We start from the raw sequence: 11,263 nt of genomic DNA, 5'->3' as shown, positions 1-11,263 counted from the left end.
CTCGAGGCTGAAATCGCTGCCAAAGGTGCTTCAACAAGGTGCTTCAGTTTTTTTTTTATTCTACGTTTACAAACATTTCTAAAAACCTGTTTTTGCTTTGTCATTATGGGGTATTGTGTGTAGATTGATGAGGAAAAAGTCAAGGGGTCTGAATACTTTCCGAATGCACTGTATCTACCTCAAATACTCCAACATCCCTGCACATTGTAAGATTGGTATTGGCACTGACCATGTATATAGCTTCCTCTCATTTCTTATTTATATATGTACAGTATAAGTCAAACGTTTGGACACACCTACTCATTCAAGGGTTTTTCTTTATTTGTACTATTTTCTACATTGTAGAGTAATAGTGAAGACGTCAAAACTATGAAATAACAAATATGTAATCATGTAGCAACCAAAAAAGTGTTAAACAAAGTAGCCACCCTTTCCCTTGATGATAGCTTTGCACACTTTTGTCATTCTCTCAACTGAATGAATGAATGAACAGTACCGTTATCTCCAATCTTTAGTTAGCTAGGGGCAAGAGATTTAAAAAGCAGTACTCATTTATGGTTGGTGTTTTTTGTAACCCAAGCCCAGAGCTCTGGATCCCTAGCACTCTCTGTCAGTGGAAGGAATAATAACACACCTGCTAAGTGGGCGAAGTAGGTCCAAAGGAAGGGGGCTTTGCTCATACAGGTCTCACTCTCCATCTCCTCAGTCTTTTCCACCATACAACCCAAGTGCTGTCACAGAGAGGCCCACATGGTCAAGGAGGAGTAATCATTCCTGTCTTTGTACCAAAACCATTATCCCGGCTAACATAGTTTAGATCTCGAAAGAGAACTGACAACAATCATGATGTTAGCCCGATACATACCCTAGGATGATACCAGTCCTCAGAGATGATACACTGAATCATATCCTCATTAACCTCATGGGAAATATAAAGACCATGACATGGTGTTTTGTGATTTAGAATGACATAGCCATCCTTCTTTCAACAACACACTAACTGAATCCTAGAGATCTAGCATATCAACATAGCGTATGATTCCGACAGAAATAAAACATTCATTCATCAATAGTGATGGAGAAAATGAATGGGTGCGTAACGCTGGAATGAAACCCACACCTGATCATCAGTGTCTGGGTAAGGTCTGTCACAGGTACAGTAACAGCCATGGAAGTTGTGATTGTATTGGTTTTTAATGTTTTGTCAGTCTTTGCCCTGCAAAAGGAAAAGGACAGAGGAAATCAGCCATCAATGTTCAGCTGTCAGGAAGACTTGACTGAGGGGTAGATTGGAAAATAGGAGACTTCAGCTGGCACTTAAACTTGCCAGTCACAGTGGAAATTCCTACATGACAAACAAAAAATGCAAATAAGCAATATGCCCCGCACAAAAAATACCTTGTCCTACAATGAGTATGGAATTGTAAATTACAGCTAGCTACAAGACCGCTATTATTGTTTGCATAACTGGCATTTGTGAATAATGTCCCTTTGCATCAGGTTCATACCTTTTTGTGTAGAGCTCAAAGACGCCCGTCATGGCAATGGTTGGTGCAGGCAAGGCAGAGCCCAGCAGGTGTGTTGCAGGCAAAAATAGCCTGTCTCTTCACAAATCCCTGTAACACAATATGATATATATAAGGACACACAAAAGGCCACTGTCACGTTCCTGACCTGTTTTCCTTTGTCATGTATTTGGGCCACACAGGACTGTTTCGGGTTAGTCACGTTTGTTGGTTTTTGTATTTTGTAGTGTTTGTTGTTTTTCCATTAAATAATGAATACTTACCAATCCACATCTTGGTCCGATCCATGCTCCTCCTCGTCTGAGGAGGAGAACGACTACGACAGCCGTTACAGCCACACTGTATCTGGAGTTAGTGGCAGGTAATTATATGGTTGTGGATTACTCTTTGTAAGAACTATTGGTCCCTAAATCCGGAGAAATGATGGACCATGTAAAAAACTTTTGGTCACTAAATCCGACTAGAAGGACCACGTAAAAACGGTTGGCTGGTATGCCCTCACCCGTCTGAGCGGTCGGCTGTGAATACCCTCACCCGCTATAGACTTGCAACTGATTGGTTTGGTTCTGTACTCTATAGTGCTGTCGGTTGGAACATGTTGTTGAGGCCCATCACTGCACTCTTGATAGTCACCACCACACACAGACACAGCTGTTTCCTTTGAAGATGTTTATATGACTGTGGTAATCCGAATGATTTGGAAACTTATTGTTGTGGTTCTATAAGACAAAGATATGCACACATGTAAACAGCATTAGTTAAGGGTTATAGCTATGCAATATACATATATGTAAATTAATAAATGTCTAATGGCATTACACTTATGGCATGTCTATAAAGGGATATAAACACAGCATCATAAACTTAAACATTCACCATTTGGAGAGAGAGAGAAACAAATTACTTGGATTGACAAAGGGTCAAGATTTATGGCACCCTCTCTCTCCAGCCTTGGGTGAGAATCTGCCATGCTAAGACCTCAGATCTTCCCTGGCGCCACAAGGTCGTAAATTACTCTGTGCATGAGCAAGCTCCAAAATGTGTCTGTGATGACTCTAAGCTCGCCCACAGCAGCTTAATAAAGGTCACTATGGAAAACGCTGTGGTAGCGTGTGCATGCAAAAGACTGCTTACCAATACAACAATTAAACCACTTCTGCAAAAGTACTTCTGCAAAAGCGACTAATGCAATAACACTTTTGGCAGTACGGAATAATACTACATACGATAAACAATAGGCAAAGCAGTATTGGCAACTCTAACATTAAAGAATAGTAACAGCCATACAGTAGAACATATGTCTGAAAGCTATCAAAGTACAGTAAGTAATTAGTGGTAATTACCTATTATTACACAGCATGTTAAACCCCCTGCAACTTACATTTCTATGCACGCACAACATTCAGACATTCGTGTTACTGTCAACAATAAAAAGTCCTCAGGAAGATGCGTCTTCTCCCTTCGACGACAATAACACTCTGACCTGAGTGGGAGGGTGCAGAGTCCCGATGCGCATTTCCAAGCGCCCTGATTGGTTGGGAATTGCAGGACTTTGATGAGTGACGGATAACTAAGGTAGGCTGAGCAGCTAAACTAACGGGACTTAAAGGAAACTGAAGGGACTGTGATGGGAAGTTAGGTAGAGAGGAGAGGAGTAGGACGGCCTTTTTTACACTCTTTATTGCATTAGTCGATTCTCACACTGCTCTCAGGGCAGGTCAGCCGGGTTTGACTAGCGGGAGTGGCTTTTCAAAACAGGGAGATATTACATAGCAGGTTAGGAGAATTAGGTTTTAAGGTTATGAAAGGGGTATGGTTAGCTAAAATTGTCCCGATGCGACTCGAAAATATCTAGCTACAACCAGGCCTGCCCTGAGAACAGTCTTGGTTTCTACTAAAGCGACTCTGCGTGGAATACACTACAGGCAGCATCTTCACCTGAGGATAGGAACAATTATCTGGATCACTTCCAGCCAACACTGCATACGCCTCTTGTCTTCCAGAAATAAAGTATTTAATGGTAACAGTGTGCTCCTCATCCACGGACATGCTTGGAACAAAATAAAAATCCACTCAAATACCTAATACACAAAAATATCAATTCTTCTGGCAGGGACCATGTGGTGGAAGTAAGGAAATCAACACTAGAAGAGTGATGAGCAGCTTCACGAGCCATAGTCACAATTACTTATGCAGGAAATAAAAGACATGTGGTATCAGAACAAATGGAATTATAGTCAACCTAAAATAATGTAATAATTAAAAATACAGTTTATACGGGTTCTGTATAAATAGCCTCTAAAATATATGTAAACAGACCATAAATGTCTAAGATTTTGTTTTCTTGGTAGGCTGTGAGTGCTATTATATGATACAATATCAGTACTTGTTGAATTTACAACTTGTCTAAGTCCTATCATCAACTGATTTGAGCCAGTGTACAGCTGCTGTGGACTGACAGTCCCGCTCCCCCTCTCCGGCGCTAGTCGCCAGTTTACTCATTATTACGCGCACCTGCGCCTTATGAGACTCACCTGGACTCCATCACCTACCTGATTACCTCCTATATATGTCACTCCCTTTGGTTTTTTCCCTGGGCGTTATTGTTTCTGTTCCTGTGTTTTATGTCTGTACGCTACTCTTGTTTTGTTTGATGTTCCGGTATTTATTAAATTCACTCCCTGTACTTGCTTCTGAATTCTTAGCGTACACGTTACAGCCACTGTGCACAACTGAATAATTTGTGTACAAACTGTCAGAAACCGTCTCAGGGAAGCTCATCTGCGTGCTCATCATCCTCATCAGGACTTTGACCTGACTGCACTTCAGTGGGCAAATGCTCGCCTTCAATGGCACGCTGGAGAAGTGTGCTCTTCACGGATGAATCACAGTTTCAACTGTACCGGGGAGATGGCAGACAGTGTGTATGGCATCGTATGGGCGAGGGGTTTGCTAATGTGAACAGTGTCCCATGATCAAATAAAATAAAAATGTATTTGTTACATGCTCTGAATTCAACAGGTGCCAGTGGGGTTATGGTATTTGCAGGCATAAACTACGGACAATGAACACAATGGCATTTTAGCGATGGAAAGTTGAATGCACAGAGATGGCAAGTCAAATTCAAGGACTTTCTCAAGCACTTAAATTGAAATTTTAAGGACCTCTGTTATACAGTTGTATAAATTACATAACTACGCAATAAGGCCTGCGGAGGTGTGGTATATGGCCAATATACCACTGCTAAGGGCTGTTCTTAGGCGCAACGCGGAGTGCCTGGATACAGCCCTTTATTGTGATATAATGGCCATATATCACAAATCCCAGAGGAGCCTTATTGAAAGGGCAGGTCGAGGACAGGCAAAGGTTTGTAATCAGGTCAGAGTCAGGCAGGTACAGGATGGCAGACAGGCTCGCGGTCAGGGCAGGCAGAATGGTCAGAACCAGGAAAACTAGGAAACAAACACTTGAGAAATGGGAAAGTACGCTGGTAAGACCAGACAAACAGAACACAGGTATAAATGCTCAGGGGATAATTGGGAAGATGGATGACACCTGGAGGGGGGTGGAGACAAGCACAAAGACAGATGAAACCAATCAGGGTGTGACAGTCATACAGTGGTGTACGGTCTGATATACCACGGCTGTCATCCAATCAGCATTCAGGGCTCGAACCACCCAGTTTATAATTGTACATATAGGGCCTAATGTAGAACTCCACCCTCCCGCCCAAAAGTAGGCCATTATCATTAAGAATAATGCAATCTTTTAGGCCTTGCCAATGCATTGATATTCAAACTATTATATTCTAAAATATGTGAGAATAATGTGGACATTGCCTGACTAAATAGATTGGATGGATGCATGCATGGCGATTTTTCTGTAGCCTAAGTGGCCAACGCAGGCATACGTACTGTAATAAAGCCATGAATAGCAGTAATAGCATTATTCTCACCATCGCTGTTTTTATAATGAGAAAGTGACCAAAAACCAGGTTCCTTTTTTGATGGAAGGATTTGTGTGGAAAGCCAAACTGAATCCAACATTAGATGTCGTCCTCAAAATAACCGCACATTGTTTTACGGCAACAGCCTTCAATTGAAGGGACATAAAACAAACGAGTGGCAACATCACTCACAAAAACGGATAAAAAAAATTCAATCACGGATATAAGGGAGCATGAGAACTTCTAAATTGGCAACAATAATTATTAGGACTTTTCAAACACCAAATTGAGGAAATGTCTTATTTTCAAGGTAGGCCTATACCAATACTTTAATTTCTGAGCTCCAAATAGGCTGCTTCAAGCCCCCTGTATTGTTTAATTTGCAAGTGTAACATGGAAAACAAATTGTATTTGTCATGTTATTTCATGTTATTAAAACTAATGATGCTAGTGTTAGGATGTATGTTTATGCACTATAGCCTGTTAGCATATTGTTTGAAGATTAATATTGTTTTGTTACACACACACACACACAAACAATACAGATGGGTGTGTGTGTAGGTGTGTAAGGACTGACCAACACAGGCCATAAAAGCTGTGGTCAGTCTGGAGAGGGGAGGGGTGCATCACTCTAGGCCAACCAGGGAGGTTAGGAGACTGATCAGTACCATATTAGGAATTGTTTGAGTGAAGAATCAAGGGGGAGACACAAGACGGAGCTAATCTACCCAGCAACCAGATGTGGACAAAGGAAAGCGCCAAGGGGCTTGGACAAGTCCGGGTGCCCCCAAAGGCGGAGCAAGAGTTTAAACCGTGCTCAGCCTCTACTATGATAGGCCAACTGGACGAGTTGGAACTAAAACTGTCATAGTATAAGAACTGCTATTTGAGTACATTCCACAGTTCCCTGCTTTACCCTGCGTGGTGATACAGTGAACCCGTATATACGAAAATTGCATTTGCCATTCATTGCTTGCGGTAATTAAACATAATTAAAGAAAGTTAGCAGACCTTGCTTTTTATTTATCCTGATACCGGATGTGTTACACGCAGCGTTCACACTAGTTAGCTAGCTATCATTCAAGGTTTAGCCTGGAAGCAGGCTTCGCTGTCATCTTTAGTAGTATTTGGAGATAACTAGCTATTTGAAACGACATCTACTTACTTACTAGTAGTAGTAGCTACTTACCTGGCGAGAGAAATGGTTTGCAAGACACTGCGAGTCTGCAACAGCCGATAGCACAAAGATTTTGCAGGCTATTTGCACTGCAGCCAACTTGTGACTGCAACGTTGGCCATGTGAAGTCATACAATTGTAACGTCTAGTAACTTAATTCCTTTGTACTGCACTTAATTACAATGATACTCCCCTGTGTTTGTTTCATGATTATATACAAGCGGCTTCATTATTATTTTAAACAGGACAGTACCTAACCCAGATTCTTGTTGCATGTCTGGTTGACTTCATAGAAGTGGTCAAATAGTAATAAAAAAAAATGCTGCCCAGCAAGTACAGTAGGCCTATGATGCTAATCCATCCATGACAGTGGGAGATTCTCAATTGGAAAATGTCTGTCCTCTGCTCGACTCTTTTGTCCTCCTCTACTCCGTCCGTGACCCGGAAACCGATAATTGCCTTCTTCAGCCGAGGATACACGGGTGCTCTCACAGTGTTTTAAAATCTGGCACACTCCCTTTGAATCAGATGTTTTATCAACAACAACAAAAACATGCACACATTTAAGATTCTTGTATCTAGAAAATATCTTGCACAACTAGCTAAATTAATGTTTAGCACTTTACACATGTATTTTGGGATTCCTCTGTAAACGTAATTTGCCTGATGATGTGCTAGTGGATAAGGAGAATCATCTAATTTACCTTTGACCTTTTTCAAAAGGAGGAAATGAGAGTACGAAGGAGAGTCCAGCAAAACCAACTGAGAATCTTCCAGTGTCAAGTCAGGAGGTAGATCTGCCTAATACATCAGACTCCTAGAGGTAAAGGTGGATCCAGGAGCATGGATTTTGTGGGATGGTCGAGTGGAAAAAAGCTACAGAGACAAGTGGGAACCACAGGAACTTCTGTTATGAGTGTGGGGACTTACTGCCTCTACCTAAGCTGCAGGAGATTCAGCTGTGAGGAAGAAGGCTTCGAAGAGAATGAGGAAAACAGAGGTTGAATTTGATGAAGATGGCGATAGAAAGGGAGATGGGGGGTGTGAAGAAGACTGGTGGCAAGTACAAACAGAGTGAGCAGTATGCCAGGTTGAGAGCTGGAGGTGAAATGTGAGTGAGGGACAGTTATGTGAAGTGGAAGGTGTGCCATCGGCCTAGGGTAGGGACCGATAGGGTTAAATAATGGAATAGGGTGGTGGGTTTTAATGAGTGCAAATTTTTTATTTTGTTGTTTACAGTATAATGGATTTATAGCCCAGTCTAGTTGATGGCGGTAATGCAACATAAACTGGATGATTATCGCCGTTAACCCTTGCCGAATAAGAAGTCTAGAGGTGGGTAAGGTAATTAATGTCCACATGCTCACCTGAGATGTCTGTTGACAAAAGGAGGGCTCTGAAAAGCATGAACCATGTTATGAGTGGTCAGACTTAGAAATACTTGAATCACAGGTTTAATATGCATATTCCTCATATACAGACTTTGCAACACAGTCTGAATCTCTTGAATGTTGTGAATTAAATTAATTCTTACATTTGTAAACACTCAAACCTATTGCTGACAACTTTGACTATACTTTATGCACCCACTGATCACAAATTAACTTGGGCCAACAATTGATAATGCCAAAGTCTGTGATCATGATTTCTTTATTTGCATACAATGTACACTTTCTTGAGTTGAAAGCCATATCCAGGAACATTTTAAATCCTTTGGACAAAGGAAATTGTATCTAACCTGACCTGTAGATGCACTGCCCTCTAGTGCTTGACAGACAATCAGCTTCACCTTTGAAAAATGTTTTACCAGCAGATGGCGCAATGGTAGTGCCAGAATCCTAGGCTACGGTTCAAACTCACAAAAGACACACCCTCGTCAATTTACCCTCGCCTTATATCATTGGGGAATCCCTGTCGCCATCTTGGAGGGCGGTCCAAATAATTAGCCAAGCAAGGGAAGTTAGCAACGTAAGGCCCTCAGCCCTCGTTTTTAGTCGAGTTTGCGAGTGTACTCCATGTTTGCGACCCAAACACTTAAAAGACACACCATATCTCCTCAGCACTCAAATTAAGTGGACACTTCTGATGACGTGTGACGAATATACACTTGCAGGGCGCGGGAGGAAGGAAGATTTTTAAATGGACCACCCTTGGCCGGAAATTCGTCACTCGTTCATCCCGCGATGATCGTGTTTTCAGCCACCGATAACTTGTGGGTGCTTTGCTACTGTCAATTATGAGTGCATGTCTACTTATATTAAATATATAATTATTAATATACGCCTACTGTATGAGAGCTAGCAAATGAATTAGCTAACTTACGTTAGCCTGCCTAGCTGGAACTTCTGAAGAAAGAAATGTTTTATTTCTACAATTTCCAAAAGATAACCAAACAAAGGACAGCCAATAGCTACTTTCCTTACTGAGGAATTGGCAACACTGCCCAGAGTGACCATAATTGTATACTCGCAAAGCCGACTAAAAATGAGGGCTGGCAATGCAAACTTACGATGCAAACTTCCCTTGCTTGGCTAATCATTTGGACCACCCAGATGGCGACGGGAGATTCCCCCAAGGGAATAAGGCGAGTGTAAGTGGACGAGGGTGTGTCTTTTAAGTGTTTGACCGCACTCTGGAAAAGATTAGCGTCATTGCAGGAACATTGACACTTCTGGTCTTCCAATTTTTGCCTTGAAAAAATGTGTATGATACGAAATCAATTATTTTTGCATAGTGCATAATCTTCAAATAATGTTACAAAAAATGTAAACTAAAGAGAATTACTACTTTATGTAAGATGCATAATATAAGGTGGCACACATTGATAAATGTTTGGAACTTAAGTAAATTAATGTAAAGAACATCACATTCTACAGAACCTATTGATGTAGCGTAAGAGTCTATATGCAGTTATTTATTGGATGACTGTGGTGTAAATGACTGTTGTGTAAATACCCACCAGCCCTATAAATTACATATTGTCTTACAGAGAAAAAATTATTCTATGTGCCGAAACCCTAGACCCACTCCAATTTGCATACCGCTCCAACAGATCCACAGATGATGCAATCTCTATTGCACTCCACACTGCCCTTTCCCACCTGGACAAAAGGAACACCTACGTGAGAATGCTATTCATTGACTACAGCTCAGGTTTCAACACTATAGTGCCCTCAAAGCTCATCAATAAGCTAAGGACCCTGGGATTAAACACCTCCCTCTGCAACTGGATCCTGGACTTCCCGACGGGCTGACCCCAGGTGGTAAGGGTAGGTAACAACACATCCCCCACGCTGATCCTCAACACAGGGGCCCCTCAGGGGTGCATGCTCAGTCCCCTCCTGTACTCCCTGTTCACTCATGACTGCACGGCCAAGCACAGCACCATCATTAAGTTTGCCGATGACACAACAGTGGTAGGCCTGATCACCGACAACGACGAGACACTCTATAGGGAGGAGGTCAGAGACCTGGCAGTGTGATGCCAGGACAACAACCTCTCCCTCAACGTGATCAAGACAAAGGAGATTATTGTGGACTACAGGAAAAAGAGGACTGAGCACGCCCACATTCTCATCGACAGGGCTGCAGTGGAGCAGGTTGAGAGCTTCAAGTTCCTTGGTGTCCACATCACCAACAAACTAACATGGTCCAAGTACACCAAGATAGTGAAGAGGGCACGACAACACCTATTCCCCCTCAGGATACTGAAAAGATTTGGCATGGGTCCTCTGATCCTCAAAAGGTTCTATAGCTGCACCATCGAGAGCATCCTGACTGGTTGCATCACTGCCTGGTATGGCAACTGCTCGGCCTCCGACCGCAAGGCACTACAGAGGGTAGTACGAACGGCCCAGTACATCACTGGGGCCAAGCTTCCTGCCATTCAGGACCTCTATATCAGGCGGTGTCAGAGGAAGGCCCTAAAAATTGTCAAAGACTCCAGCCACCATAGTCATAGACTGTTCTCTCTGCTACCGCACTGCAAGCGGTACCGGAGCGCCAAGTCTAGGTCCAAGAGGCTTCTAAACAGCTTCTACCCCCAAGCCATAAGACTCCTGAACATCTAATCAAATGGCTACCCAGACTATTTGCATTGCCCCCCCCCCCCCCCCCCCTTTTACACCGCTGCTACTCCGTTGTTATCATCTATGCATAGTCACTTTAATAACTCTACCTACATGTACATGTTACCTCATCTAACTGGTGCCCCCGCACATTGACTCTGTACCAGTACCCCTCTGTATATAGTCTCGCTATTGTTATTTTACTGCTGCTCTTTAATTACTTGTTACTTTTATTTCTTATTCTTATCCATATTTTTTTTAAACTGCATTGTTGGTTAGGAGCTTGTAAGTAAGCATTTCACTGTAAGGTCTACACCTGTTGTATTCGGCGCATTTGACATATAACATTTGATTTGATGTAAAAGTGGGGTTGAGACTCAGTAGGGTCTGTAGAATCTATATATGGTGTTATTTCATGGGGCTTTGAATAATACTAAGTGTTGATGGCCTTTTACCTTGTTAAAATTGGGTGCCTGGACACTCAACTGTACAAATAGCACTACAGGAAAAACGATTATTTGTGCCGATGTAAAATTGGGGTGGGGAG

The 11,263-nt window shown here is 42.2% G+C and overlaps 1 long non-coding RNA gene across 1 annotated transcript; it reads right to left on the bottom strand.

The window, feature by feature from the left end:
* Positions 1 to 429: 429 nt before the first annotated feature.
* On the bottom strand, positions 430 to 3,013 carry LOC120023595. Its single transcript, XR_005472715.1, has 4 exons — positions 2,908 to 3,013; positions 1,790 to 2,245; positions 1,509 to 1,616; positions 430 to 1,345 (listed from the first exon to the last, which is right to left on the bottom strand). It is a non-coding gene; the product is annotated as an uncharacterized LOC120023595 (long non-coding RNA).
* Between the last annotated feature and the right edge of the window lie 8,250 nt (positions 3,014 to 11,263).

This window comes from Salvelinus namaycush, chromosome 28 (assembly GCF_016432855.1).
Source record: "Salvelinus namaycush isolate Seneca chromosome 28, SaNama_1.0, whole genome shotgun sequence".
NCBI lineage: Eukaryota > Metazoa > Chordata > Actinopteri > Salmoniformes > Salmonidae > Salvelinus > Salvelinus namaycush.
This window is presented reverse-complemented; position numbering and strand designations above follow the sequence as displayed.